General features: G+C 44.1%; 1 long non-coding RNA gene across 1 annotated transcript; it reads left to right on the top strand.

Moving 5' to 3' along the window:
* Positions 1-71: 71 nt before the first annotated feature.
* Positions 72-14,922, top strand: LOC123372677. The gene is made up of 4 exons (XR_006580402.1): positions 72-126; positions 1,201-1,285; positions 11,687-11,768; positions 14,345-14,922. It is a non-coding gene; the product is annotated as an uncharacterized LOC123372677 (long non-coding RNA).
* The last annotated feature ends 59 nt before the right edge of the window (positions 14,923-14,981 follow it).

The following is a 14,981-nucleotide window of genomic DNA, read 5'->3' as shown; positions in this document are numbered from 1 at the left end:
TACTGTAATGAAGACACAAAAGTGTATAGAACTGTTTTAAAGAATGGAAGGTTCTTGAAATCTAAGAGTGGGGAAACTTTATCAACAGCAGTCAGAACCTCATCTGGCTCATATTGAAGGCAATGGGTATTTTATTCTGGATCTGAATAATGGGCAATTCACTCTTCCCTAGTGTCTGTTAGGGTGGCATACTAGTAGAATACCAGTTACAGTAAAGGTTTTGATTTGAGCATAGGAGCTGACTTTCCAATGTGCCTGGGGTGCTTGACCTCTGGCTCTGTCCCAGGCCCTGCCCCCACCCCCACTCCACCCCTTCCTTCAAGGCCCCTCCCCCACCCTGCCTCTTCCCATCCCTGCTCCATGCCCGCCCAGCCTCTTCCCACCCTGTTCCGCCCTCACCCCTCCCCCAGCCTCCCAAAGCCTCCTGCGAGCCACGAAACAGCTGATCACGGTGGGCGGGCGGGGGAGGTGCTGATCAGTGGGGCCACCAGCAGGCAGCAAGCAAGGGGGAGCAGAGGGGGGCTGATAGGGGGGCCACCGCCATTTTTTCCCCATGGGCGCTCCAGCCCTGGATTTGAGAAAGAAACAAAGATGACAGTAATTGTTGAGTCCCACATTACAGGCTGTCTCTTCTACTCTGCTATGAGACACAAGGGATATGAAACTGGCACAAATTCCAGTCAGATCTGGCCAGTAAGTGTGAATGAGTACTGTGTGTGTTGGAGGAGGAGAGGCATTACTGTTTGTTTTCTCAGCAATCTCTTCCCCAGAGCAGTAGGAGCCCCTCACTCAAACACTATGCAATTCAGTTCTGTGGATTTTGGTAAGGATTAGCCAGCCCAAGGAGGAAGGAAAAAAACATGCACTCTACACAGCATTACAAATCCATCAATAATAGCTCCCTCTTCACCAGGCATACTTCTCTCCCACTCCAACTCCAAATCCCTCTGCTTCCCAACCCAATCCATTTCATCACTCACCTGCCCTTCTTTCCCTGCCCTCCCTCCCCCCTGTACCCCGCCCAATAGATTCTTAGTCCTTATCCAGTTCTAAGTCAAAGTCATCTGCCACAGGAAGGTGTAGGTGAAGCTTTTCCCTTCCGGAATCATCCAACTATACATACAAGTTCTATGCTGGTGGAAATGCCATGTGCCAATAGGACCATATCCATTTCCTATTGTATTGCTTTCTGTTTCTCAGGTCCAAGTCCATGAGCAGTTCCTTGGTTCCAGGACCAGAGGAGCATTTATATGCATAAATATGTGACCATTATTTATACCTCAAGGTAACTTTCCTAGGAAATAGCTTAGCAAATCTCTCGTTCTCTGTCAGATAGTGAAATAACTCAGGTAGCACATTTTTAAAAGCCTAAGCAGTTGGATAATTTTTATTACTTCACCAGTTTGCTCTGCTGTTTCAGTACTCACATAACTCTGGACAAATATTCCAGCACATGTGATGCTTAATGGCAAAATAAAACATATTCATAGTCTGCAAACTTTTACACTTGATTGGTTAGAGCAATTGATTAATAGCTTTTACAGCTAGCTATGAACATGAGATTATAATACTGGTAAAATTAATACTGCATTTCTAATTCTCCTGCCTCTGCACAATTCGCCCAACAAGCCATTTCTGCAGTTCATAATTAAGATGTACTTTTCACTTCTAGATTTTAGTTTCAAGTTTAATTTTCAGTTGTTGTAGTGTCTTTTTGATTCAGATAATAAGCTTTATTAATACACTTTTCTGGTTGATAGAATTATTAAATAGATTGTACTGCTTTCTCTAAAAAAAATTAGAATAAGTTATTGCTACTTCTTAACAACATTTTGAATTGAAGTGATTTTGCCAATGTGTTAAAATGGTGTTTCTAGATAAGCAAGACATGAGAGCATGACCCTAGAATCCCTTTATGCCAACTGGCAAAGGACACATTGTTATGTAATAATAAATCCCAGCAGGTCTGACAAACGCACTACACCCAACACATTGTTGTCAGAATGCTTATCCAAACAGTGGCTTGTAAAGTATTATTTGAAAACTGGTGACATGCTGGTCATGAATATCATTGTGTGATGTATGCATGGATTGTGTATGAAGAGTTAGCAGGGTGCTGGAAATGTGTTCTGAAAACATGTTTTGGAAGCAGTTAATAAACAAGCCCGCCCCTAGACAAAGGAATGTGGGTTTACTTGTCTGCATGGACCAAGCAGGTTTTCTGGCCTAAATGAGGGAAGAAAAGGGACTCCTTTGTTACCCACCACTTAGACGATGAAGAGGGCAACACCCTTTGATTCTGTGAACAGTGGATCCTCCTGCCTGAGGAGCTAAAGATGCTGATAGTTTGATGCAAGTGAGACAGCTGCTTAGGCAAAGACTGTAGCTTGCAAAAGTTAAGTTTTAGCATGTTGTTTTTTATTTTGTTCGTAATCACACTGTCCCTTTTCCTCTTGTTTAGTATCACTTAAACCTATGTTCTTTAGTAAAACTCATTTTTAGTTTTACTATAAAACATCTCTGTGCTGTTTAAAATTGTACACTGTCTCTTTGGAGGAAACGGCTTTAGTAATTTCTATAAGTGTCCAGTGGACACTGTAGAGAGACATCTTTGGGGTACTGAGGAACTGGGGTTTAGGGTTGACACCTTTCTAATTTCTGAAAACCTGAAGCTGCCTTTTCCCATAAGGCCCCACCCCCAGGTCACTCCTCTCTACCCCTCCCCCTGTCACTTGCTGCTCTCCCGCCTTAACTCCAATGTGAGCAGCCCCAAGGGACTTGCAAACCCCAGCTCCAGCAAGCTGCCTGGGAGTGCAGGTCAGAAGAGCACTGCAGCTGCATCGGAGCAGCCAGGCAGCCCTGCTGGCGAGTTAGGACACGGCCCTCCTGCACAGTAATCTCCCACCTCCCTCTGTGCTGCCTGCCCAGCAGCCCCCTTCCCTGCCCAGGAGCGGCCTGAGAGCGCGGCTGGGGGAAGCACTGGCTGGCAGGGCAGCTCAAATTCCTTCCCTCCCGGGGAATCTTCCAGGCCTGCTGGGAACCCCTTACTCTGCTTGCCATGGGCCACCACACTCTGTCCTCTGCTGGAGACCTGCAAACCCTGCTCCTCAAAGGGGCCACCCGAGCCGGTACATGCCTGCTGCTGTGGGAACCGCCTCTTCAGGGCCGAGTGACAGGCTGTCACTTCCCCCTCTGCCAGCAGTAACTGGATTTTTGGTGTCTAATCAGTAAATCTGCCAGGACACATGACAACCCTATGAATGTTACCCACAAGGCTTACACTGGCAGAGTCTCAAGGATCTTGCTGGTGAGTTAGACAAACTGGCGTGGAAGGGAAGGGAAGGGAAGGGAAGCTTAAGCTCCAACAAAACAATCTCTTGCTGAGGCAGAGGAGTTAACACTATCCACAGCACCACTGAAGTCAATATGAACTGTGGTTACTCAGCATCTCTGAAAAATCATACTCCATGCGTTTGAAGTTGGGCACTAAAAAGGTGAGGCACCCAAATTCAGTTAACACTTTTGAAAAACCTGGGTCTTATCCTCTCTTTGCCTGTTCAGCCTTTCAGAAATGGGAACATTAATACATGAAATGTATTACATATGAAGCGTGAAGTTCTTTGAAAACTTCAGATGGAAATAGAAATACAAATAATTATTGTTGTATCCAGTTAGCAGAACAGTGCTGAAGTGAGATGAGGCCTTCTTATGGCAACATGCTTTTTCACTCAGTGACGATATGCTCTTTCAATGATTGGCAATTTATGCATGCAATTCCCACGACTAGGTATGATATCACAGTGATTCCATGAATTAATCAGGCAAACATATGTGCTCCCATTTTGGAATCTATGCTTCTGAAAAATCAGATCATATTTTGTTATAGCAGTGGATTTCAAAATAAAGAAATGTAATGCCTTTTGGCACAGAGAAGTGACAGTTTCAGTGCATGGCTACTGAAAGCTGTTCTCCATGAGGTTTAGAAAGAGTAGACACTATCCATATTTCAGGCTATCAGAAACCACCTTAAGTCCTGACCCTGAAAACATTCACACACATGCTTAACCATAAGCACCCAATTATCGCATTGACTTCAAGTATTTGTGTAAGTGTTTGCAATGTATTAAGCACATATATATATGCATTTACAGGATTGAGGCCTTAGTTATTAAAAGTGAAATTCACCCACGTGCAGAGGGCCCACACAATATCCTCCTCATGTGTTAATCACGACACACACAACTCAATAAACTTTTGGATAGAAGAGGTGGTGGGCAGGTGGTGAATTTGAACCTGAATGCTGTTTGGGTAGCTTTTTGAGTGCCACAGTTTGGATGCATTTATCAGATGAGTATTATGGTTCTACAAAAGCTTAGCACATGCTTACTGAAAACTTTGGTCAGTCAGAAATGTGTTTCAGGAAGTTCATTTCAAATAGTTTCAAGTTTTTCATTTTAACTGCAGCTAAAGGTCATCCATCCATAACAGGAGTTGAATATGTAAACATGCACAAGTAAGTATTCAACTCTTTTAGACAATAGTTAGGACTCAACTGAAGTACTGTACTGAGTTTTGGGTTCCATCTTTAAAAATAATATAAAGATATTAACAGAGATAATCTGAGAGAGCAACAAAAATGCAGGGTTTGGAAAATAAGACCTATGAGGTAAAGTTCTGAGAACTAGGCATGCTTTGTCCAGAAGAAGCAGATAAAATGGAGACGTAATTGTCTGAAAATATGCAAAGATATCAATTAGCCCAGCGGTTCCCAAACTTTGGGTGGCAACCCCAAATGAGCCATGCCATCAGCAGATGGGGTTGAAGGAATTCCTAGTGTGCGGAGGATGCCATTTTGCTCCACACAGTATGACCTCGCATATACAGTGAATGTGAAGTCACAGTGCATGGAGGACTCCATTTTGCTCTACAAAATAGCATCCTGCACACAACATGGCCTCACAAGTCACACTGTGCAGAGGACACCATTTCGTAGAGCTAAATAGCATCCTCCATGCGGTGTGACCTTGCACGTGCAGAAATAACAGACAAGCTGCATCTAGGAAAATGTTAAATATTAGGGAAAACAATAAATATATGAATGGCTGGGCAGTGGAACAAGCTTCCAAGATAAGTTGTTAAATAAGCTTCTTGGTGAGACTATACACATCAATATATGGAATATGATTTAACAATAATGGAATCAATCCTGACATGATGCAGGAATACAGACTAGATGACCCACTAGAGGAGCCTTTCTTCTCAGAAGATTTGGTGAAAACTCACCAAGATTGATTACATTCAGTGTTACAAATGATTCCTTGCTTTGTTCTTATTTTCTGCTAACTCTATTGCTGTTTGATGTTTATGAATTAGATGGTTTTACATGTACCATAGATAAAAACTAAACAGAAGTATTTATTTGAAGCTAAGTCACAGAATTTCTTTTGACATCAGCACATTTAATGATAGTTTAAGAAGTATTAATCGGTGACTGATAGCAGAGCTGTGCCTCACTACAACAAACATAAAACTGTCCAAGTATCTGATCCAGTCATGTGCTGAATGTCTCTGACACCAATGGGAGGTGAAGTTTAACTGAAAAACCACGGATGGTGGAAGTCCACTGAAGAAAGCTGATGAGGGCACTCAGTGCCTCAAAGATTCAGTTCCCCCCCATGACATGGGATTTTTTTTAATAATAAATCTTCCTCAATGCAAACATGGATAGTTACAGGGTCAGCCACCCCTTGAGCGTCCCCTGATGGCCAAAAGTCACTCTACAGCACCCTGCCTCTGTTCTGACTTCTTCAGGGCCCCTTAAGGACTTTGCTAAAGGCTTTCTTATGGCCAATAATACTCTCCTTGGAATCTGCATTTATTAACAAATAATACCAACCATCCCCAAATAAAGCACCCGCCCCGCCCTTAGGCTTTAGAGCCCAAGCTGCAACTTCAAAGTGCTGTGTACACAACTATTTTTAGGGCACTAGCATAAGCCCCACTAACCTCAGTGTGTCAACCTGGGTTGGGATGCTCACTTCTGCAGGTTCCAAAATGCTGTGTAGATATACCCTTAAAGACCCAGTCCACCCTCTGACATGGATTTAGAGAGGTTTCCTATAACTTAATTCTATGAAATCCAGGGGGAAAAAAAACACTAACTATTTTTCAAAACACATTCCTTGCTAATCTGTCATATGCCTAAAAACAAACATTAATGTTCCATTGGTAGCAAGTATACATTAAAACACAATTCACTTATTAAAGTCTGTATTTTTTGCCTTTTCTTATCTGGTGTTTTCTTTTCTGCTCTTCTTCCATTTGCTTTCACTAGACCAGATTCTGTTCCTTTACTCATATACAATAGAACTTTATTTGGTGAGAAGTCCCTCTGAACTCTAGAAGGAATTTTCCTCTGGGGCAGATTGGCAGAAGCCCTGGGGGTTTTTCGCCTGCCTCTGCAGCGTGGGGCGCGGGTCACTTGCTGGAAGATTCTCTGCACCTTGAAGTCTTTAAACCATGATTTGAGGACTTCAATGGCTCAGACACAGGTTTGATACAGGAGTGGGTGGGTGAGATTGTGGCCTGCATTGTGCAGGCAGACTAGATGGTCATAATGGTCCCTTCTGACCTTAAAGTCTATGATTCTACTCAGGGAGTACGTTGCTACCCAATTCGAATAAGGGTATCAGAATCTGGCCCTCTAATCTATTTCTCTTCTTATATGCAGCACTTTCTGCTTTTAGTCTATTCTTTCCCCACATCTCCCCTTTTCTTTAACTCTCTTCCAAAAATTTATATTTTAAATAAGCTAGAGTTGTGTTACTTTCCCATATGTGTTCTATCATCCTTTTCTCCTTATGTGATGACTGGGGGCATTCTGCGCCAAAAAATTAAAAATTCTGCACATAATATTTTAAAATTCTGCAAATTATATGTGTCAAAATAACACTACAGTTGTTACTGACTTTTAGCATGCCTTTTGGGAGATACTGCTATCAACGACTCCCTTTTGGTTTAGTTTCTGCTCCTGAAAGATAGGCCAATCTTAACTACTTGACTTAGGGTGGACCGCTGACACCACTCTTCAAGATCCTGACATGTGCAAGGTGATCTGTGCTGTACAAGTGGTAATAAGGTAATAATTGGAGATATACCAATCTCCTAGAACTGGAAGGGACCTTGAAAGGTCATCAAGTCCAGCCCCTGCCTTCACTAGCAGGACCAATTTTTGCCCCAGATCCTTAAGTGGCCTTCTCAATGATTGAACTCACAACCCTGGGTTTAGCAGGCCAATGCTCAAACCACTGAGCTATCCCTCCCCCTGAAACAAGTGGAACAAATGGACCCAGTCCTTAAGATAACTTTGTCTACATTCCAAAAATTCATTCCAAGCTCATGGCAAACACATGTGCTACTTTTCATAACTTATGTAGAGGAACCCTGGTGATAATTTGGTGTTGCAACAAATAGTCCTGGATGTGGGTCATGAAGGAGTTACGAAGCTGAAGGAACTTCTGCACAGATATGCTTAGTGGTGATGGCTGCATTCAGACATTGAGCATCACATGAAGACATGCTGACACTGCTGTTAATCCTGCAACATTAACTATGTTGGTGAGAATGGTATAGGCCATCTATATCTTGCAGCTTGTGGAAGCAGGGAAAGAATTAATAAGGATTTGAAGGGGATTTTAATGCATGTCAGTCAGTTAGCAAGAGTTAGGCTAGCTGTGACCCTAATGACGTGAGATTTGTAGAAGCGAAGATAGTGTGAGGCAGAGGACAAGAACTGTGTAAAAAGTTATTACGACCTTGCAACTTGATAACCAAATATGCAGGCTGGCGTCTTTTAGGAGTGAGACAAATAAGATAGCAGAAAGGCTTATGTATAAACAAAATGTATTTGTTGCTTTTTACCGTCTGTATTATTGCTAGAAATTGTTTGTAACAAAGGTATAAAGGCTTGCTGTAATTGTTTACCAGTTGAGAGACCTGTCCGGGACTGGGGCGACCCTGTGTTCTATGGCACTCTCTCCCTCCATTGTAATTACTGGAGAAATAATAAAGTATTTGATTTTGCTGCACCCAAACGAAAAAGCGAGAACTGAGTTTTTCTCTGACAATTTGGGGGCTCGTCCGGGATGGCAACGCCCACGGACCCACAGACGGCTACTACGGATCATTCCCCTTCGAACCCCATGGCGCCACATGAGAGGTATGAGACCTTTTGAAATCTCTATTGGGGTATCGGAGGAGGACTGTCCGTGAGGACGTCTGTTTCTGTTGGGCTCACGCCATCTGAACTTATTGACTGTGCAGCAAGATCAGATGCAGAGTGGTATTGGGGAAAGGCCCCAACAAGGTTAGTTTATAGCAGTATTGGGAACTGCTGAGTTGGCCAACAAGGTAATGCATAAGGTAATGCATAAGGTAAATGCATTAGAATGCACCGGTGTTGAGGGGTTTTTACTGCCTCAAGAGGGGTTGTCATACCGCCTCATGGTATTGGTCCGGACCAGGTAAAGATGCATCGTGGTTTAAAAAAAAAAAAAAAAAAAACCACCGAAGGTAAAGAAAAAAAAGAGGGGAAAAAAAATGAGGCCTTGGTGTGTGTGTGTGTGTGTGTGTATACACCAGTGTGAGTGACTGTTATCGGAAGACGCCCAGAGTACCCTATGAAGCGAAGGCTCGTGATCAGGACTACTCTAATGCAAGCCCGGTAACTAGTGGATCTTTAGGAGATCCGACCCATGGTGGGCTGACTCGGCCTGGCATCGTCCGGCGAGGAAGCTTCCTGGGTCTAGGAGTGTGTGAACCCATCTTCCCTCCCCCCCTTCCTTTCCGTGTGGGCTACTGACAGTCTGATCATCTCTCTGGATGCAATCAGAGTAAGCGGTGCCGTCTCCCAGAGACTAGCCGACGCTCTTTGCTGAAGGGAGGTGTAGGAGAGTCATGGTCATCCTCGTTAGTCTCTCCTGTGTGAGTGCCCTGTAGGGAGAGATCCTTAGTTTCTGAGCCGCTAGCGCGGACAGGGCACCCTCTCTGTGTGTGTAAGTGGAAAATGGGTAAGGGACAGTCTAAACATTCCACCTCACGCCCTAAGGGTACCCCAGCATATTACATGTACGTACATGATGGTCCTAAAACCTGCAGGTATTTAAATGATTGGAATCTGTACACGCGTGAAGATCCATCTAAACAATGTCCATTAGAAGGTACCTTCAATCCAGATAAGATCATACATCTCAGAGGAGCTTTTAATCACCAAAGAAAAGCCTCTGACACAGTGTGAGCAATTTGTCTAGGAACGGGTTAATTTGAAATTCAGCTTAGCCCAGAGATAAAGAGAAGTTGCTTTGTGTTCAAGGTCAAGAATCAGCACAGACTATGCTAGTGCAAAGAAAAACTGCTTTCAGCCCCAGCTGATTGTGGAAAAATAGAGACAGAGGCAAACCAAAAGCAATACAAGTTACAGAACTGAAATTACATTTGCAAAGCTTAACTTTCCAGTGAGATCCAGCAGTGTGCTTCTGCGACCCTGTAGCTGGTGTGGCTTGGTGACACTGGAAAAGCCACAGGAAGTTGACCTGAACTGGAATCTCTGAAAGAGACACCGCAGGAGATTCCAGGGTGTAAAAGAACAGCCATCCCAAGAGCAGAAGTATGTTGGAAATTCTGAACAAGCTGTATACAGGATATTCTCCCGTCCACCTATTTCCCTTCTCTGAACGTTATACACAGACGTAGCCAGTCTGGACATGTGTGAGTATTAAAGTGGCTTAAGGCTTGGAGCATTCATATTTTTCCCGAGTGATGTGGGAGCGTTCCCAACACTCTCCATTGTTGTTTTATTATTTTTAATGAAGCTTTCAAATTTGGTTATATGGTGTGTTTTCTTCCCCCAACCTCCTGCAGTGTCAGCCTGATCACCTGACATGAGGGATAAATTGGTAACAGATATTTGTCACAGTTTGGTGAGCAATTAAGAATGGGGGAGCCCTGCAGAATTTACACCATCTATCTGTTTTACCCTTGTTATTTTATGTTTGCTTTGTTTGGTACTGTTGGTGTTATATGTTAAGAATTGCATGATTAAAGGTGAGCCCTAATAGAATAAGGAAACATTATCTGGTTCTGGTGCACTATCTGGTTCTGTTCTGTTTAACCGGTTACTGTTGTTTTTCTGCTCTGTTCATTTGGGCGTTAGGTGTGTGGGCAGATCTGAACTTCTCGTTCGTAATTCCTCAGGGTGGAAGCCATGTGTGCGATGAAGCTCTGAGGTTGTATTGAGATCCTTCTGTCCTGCCCCCTGTAACGGACAATGTAATAGAAGTAGAAAAATCTGGCTTAGACTGTAATTCTCTCTGCTTTCTGTGTAATTTTCTTTTCTGTTTAAGTGTCAGCAGACAAATGGGTGGGTCTCTGGGTAGACCCCCTAAAGGGGTTTGGATTATGTGTTAAGTAAATGGCCTTTACCCATTTTTGCCCAGGTGGCAAGCCTTACTAGGGAGGACTCGGGTAGTCTTGTGAGTAGAAATGTTTTAGGGAAAAGACCAGAAGGGTGGGGGCTAGTTGAGAAGCCCACCCTCCTAGCTAAACTGGTAGTGGAACAAGCTAGTACCCATGGAAGGGACGGTTCAGCAAGAAAAACAGGATCGGGCCCAGGCGGGCAGGCAACAGACAAAGAGATTGGAAAACAGGTTGGAAACTTTTGAGGGTATAGTGGAAGGAAGGAGTAAGTGAATATAAGCATGAGGATTTCAAATACTCAGGAGGATATTTGGAATGGTGATTTGAATTGGTAAGTGGCTGTTGGAAGACAAAGCAGGTGATTTAAAGGAAAGTGAAAAGTTGACTCTGTAGTTGCTGGAGGGAACAGCAGTTGAACTTTGCAACATGCTAAAGAGAAAAGTTTTTGGTGTCTTTAAACATACATAAGCCTTTCTGCTATCTTATTTGTCTCACTCCTAAAAGACGCCAGCCTGCATATTTGGTTATCAAGTTGCAAGGTCGTAATAACTTTTTACACAGTTCTTGTCCTCTGCCTCACACTATCTTCGCTTCTACAAATCTCACGTCATTAGGGTCACAGCTAGCCTAACTCTTGCTAACTGACTGACATGCATTAAAATCCCCTTCAAATCCTTATTAATTCTTTCCCTGCTTCCACAAGCTGATTAGCAGGATCTTGGACCCTTAGCTATCACCTGGTGGTTAGAAGGGAAAGATAGTGTATCTTCCTATCCCGTGATGCAAATGGATAAAGAAGAGAGAAGAATAAAGTAAACAAACAACAGCTTTTATCTGAACAGATAACTTAATAAGAAACAACAGTGAGATGTGGTTTGACAGTTTGGGTTTAAAACCCAGGCCCAACCAAATAGGTACCCGGCAATAAAAAAAACCCAAAATACCCCAGATACTGCACCGTTTCTAGGTGTTGATAGGCAATAGCTGGTACAACCCCCATTGTCACAGGTAACTGATGGACCCTGGGTCTTAACCGCTTCTTAGCAGGAGATCAACAGGATCTGCTGATGCTGAAGAGAGGCCTGGCTCTGCAATCACCCAAGGGTGAGTGATCAACAGGACCTCTATACCTTTCTCCGAACATCATGTGGAATTCAGAGATTGGTAAGCACAGTCATAGTTCTTAATGCTGATGTCTTCCTTTACTTTTCAGGTGATGATCTTCTGGTCCATGTTGCCGCACAAGCACAACAGTACCGTGGCTGCCCCTAGGACGGACAGCAACTAGGCAGCAGGTGCTCAGAGTTTAAATAGGCACAAGCACATCAAGGTTCTGAGGTAGAACTAGCAGCTCCCCTGCTGGAACTTGTTTGAACCAGTTCTGTGCTGACCATTAGCTGCCTTTCTCGATAAAGTTCCAAAAGGGCACGAAAACTTCAACAAGAAGCTAAACAAAGATGGAGTCAAGCTGTTGTTTGGCAGGCACACAATTTTGAATTTCAGACTCCATAGCCAATACATGGTCATATACCTTAACCAAATGTCAAGGCATAAAGTATAACTTATTTTAAAGCACAACACACTTTTAATCTCTATTTAATATACAAAAACATGTTACACTGCCCAGTGCACAGACCTACTGCTCCTTTGGACCTTTTGAAACTGGTAGTCGTAGACAGACCATGGCAGAGAATTGCAGTGGGTATTACTGGCCCCTCAACTGCACTGCATGGCTACACACTGTTGACCGTTATAGACTATTATTTACCTTACCCCTTTGTATTCAAAATTTCACAAGGTACCTCACAGGGGCTCTTTTCTTGCCTAACCACTTCATTTGTGATGTTTGGCCTACTAAGGAGCCTTGTATCAGATCATGCGGCACCTTTTGTATTAAGAGAGTGTGAAGGCTCTCTCATGCATATTGGTGCAGTACTTTACAAACCTCCTGTGTACCATCCTCAAGGAAATGGGATAGTGGAGAGAATGCATGGGACTCTAAAGGAGTGTGTAGCTCGCATACTGGAGAAATGTCAAGATACAGTATATGTCTCCCCTTAATCCATCATTTCACATATCCGTCACTCAGCAATAGGGTGTTCTGCCTTCATGTTGGTCCTGATACACATATCCATCGCTTCACCTTTTGTGTGGCTTTTCTGTGGGTGCTTCCCCCGGCGTTCAGGTGGCGCTGAAAGGGAGGAGGAGGAGGAGCAGGGACGGGGTGTGCTCGGAGGAGGGGGAAGAACTGGGCAGGAAGAGGTGGGGCGGGGATGGAAGTGGATGGGAAGAGGTGGGGCAGGCCATTATTTCTTATGGGGAAAAACTCCCCGATATCCATTGTTATGATATCCATCACCCTTTTCAGGAACGCAACCCAAATGTATAGTGGGGTCCCCCTGTACACCTGTCCTAGGGTCTCACCCCCACTTTGAGCTTGTGAGTTCAAAGATGGGGACCCGCAGGTATTCTCCCCCCCACCCTAACCTGTAGGGTAGATTTCCTTCTCGCTGCCACCACTCGATTTAATTCGGTGAATCGAGACACCCCTCTGTTCCCCCCTCCTCCTTCCAGAGACTTTCCTGGGGAAGCACAGATCAAATCACAGAGAGAGAAAGATTCCTTTCACTTCCCTCTCCCTTCCCTGCTTTCTCTGCTTGGAGACAACCCTTGTCTCCACAGAGTGGCGCCTAGCTTCCTTCCCCTGAATCCACAGGTAAGGAACTTAACCAAGTCCTGAACCTAAAAGAGTTTATTAAAAGAATAAAAAAAAAGAAAAAAAATACACAATCTCTATAATACAAGATAGACATTCATAGGGTCTAATCTTATTAATCCCTGGAGAAATTTCTCCCTTTTCCTCAGTACAAACAATACAGGCAAAATTACGAATAATCAATACAAACACACAGAATTGCAGACACAGGATTCTTATATGAAATTACAGAGTACTTCTAATACTCACTAGCTTGAATAAAAGAAATTAGTTCAGAAAGATGAGCAGACTTGATTAAGCATCTCGGCTGGTGTAGTTCCAGACGGCTAAGAACACAGAGACCCAAGTTCCCGCTCTCTGGGATTTTCAATTTCTCTTCCCTGATTGGTCCTTTGGTCAGGTGTTTCACCAGGTCTGTGTTAACCCTTTACAGGTAGAACTTAACCCTTAACTAACTACTTATGACAACACCCTTCCCTATGGCACTGAGTCATGGCTAAGGCTCCATGTTTGTCACGGAGGTCACAGAAGTCACAGATTCTATGACTTTCCGTGATCTCTGTGACTTCTGCAGTGGTGGGTGTGCCTGGCCCAGGGGTCACCTGAACAGCTCGGGCAGCCCCTGGGTCAGGCGCACTAGCTGCTGCTGGGGCAGTCTTGGGTCCTTTGCCCCCCAACAGCAGAAGTTGGTGGTGGGGGGCGCTCAGGGCTGGAGGTTGGAGTGCGGAGTGGTGCTGTAATGAGGATAAGAGAAGTGGTGAAATAAAAGGGAGAAAGGTCATCTCTACTGTTCCCCCTATTTACTGTAATTGGGGTATTTTTCACCAGCACCCAGGGGGTCTGTCGCCTGTGAAGTGTCTATCCAGTCCATTCCTCTCACCTACGTATGTTGTATGCAAGGAAAGAAGAGGAGAGAAACAAAGCTCTTAGAAAATGCAAACAGTTTATTTGGGAAGAGCAACAAAGATAGAAAAGGGGAAAACTGTTAACCATAAACAGATAAACAATTGTGGTTGCCCCTATGGGTATTAAACCTGGGCCCCAAATACCTCTCTCATGGTAACAGAGTAAAATAAAGGAAACCAAAACATCCCAATACTCTACTTTGTCAGAGGCTTCTGGGCAGATGATGTTAAAATGCTGTTTCTTTCATAGCTGGTGTTCGGAGGGCCTGGACCTTAAATCACCTGACGACATATTTCGGACTGAGGCAAGAGGAACACAGGATCGGACTGGATCAGGATCCAGGTAAGTTGGTGACTCTGGATATGCAGGATACCAGACATACAAGTTCGATTAGAGGGTATACACCCTCCTTGACAACGCTGGTCTCTTGCTGCACAAAGGAACCACACTCAACTGCCTCCCAGATGGACAGAGACAGCTAACAGTCATGGAATCCTTTTTAAAAGCACCAGGATGCCAAAGTTCCACAGCGACACCAGCTGGAACTGGATTTCACATGAAATTCTGTCAGCTTTTTCCACCCTTAGCACAAAGTGCGCGAAAATGTCCAAGAGACATAACTTTACCCCAACATTGAACAATTGTCACAACTACTAAAACAAACAGTACTAACACATCAGAGAGGACACAACACACAAGTTTTCATCCAACAGTGCTTACCGGAGGGGGGTGGAGGGGTGGAAGAAGGAGCTCCCCGGAAGCGCAACAGCAATTCTCCTCCTTCAGCTCCTAGCTCCACTTGCTGCCTCTACCCCCAGGCACCGCTCCAACAGCTCCTATTGGCCATGGTTCCCAGACAAAGGCAGCTGCAGAACCGGAGCTTGGG

Source organism: Mauremys mutica, chromosome 6 (assembly GCF_020497125.1).
Source record: "Mauremys mutica isolate MM-2020 ecotype Southern chromosome 6, ASM2049712v1, whole genome shotgun sequence".
NCBI classification, from domain to species: Eukaryota; Metazoa; Chordata; order Testudines; family Geoemydidae; genus Mauremys; species Mauremys mutica.
Note: the sequence above shows the minus strand (reverse complement) of the source record. Positions and strands in the feature narration are given on the sequence as shown.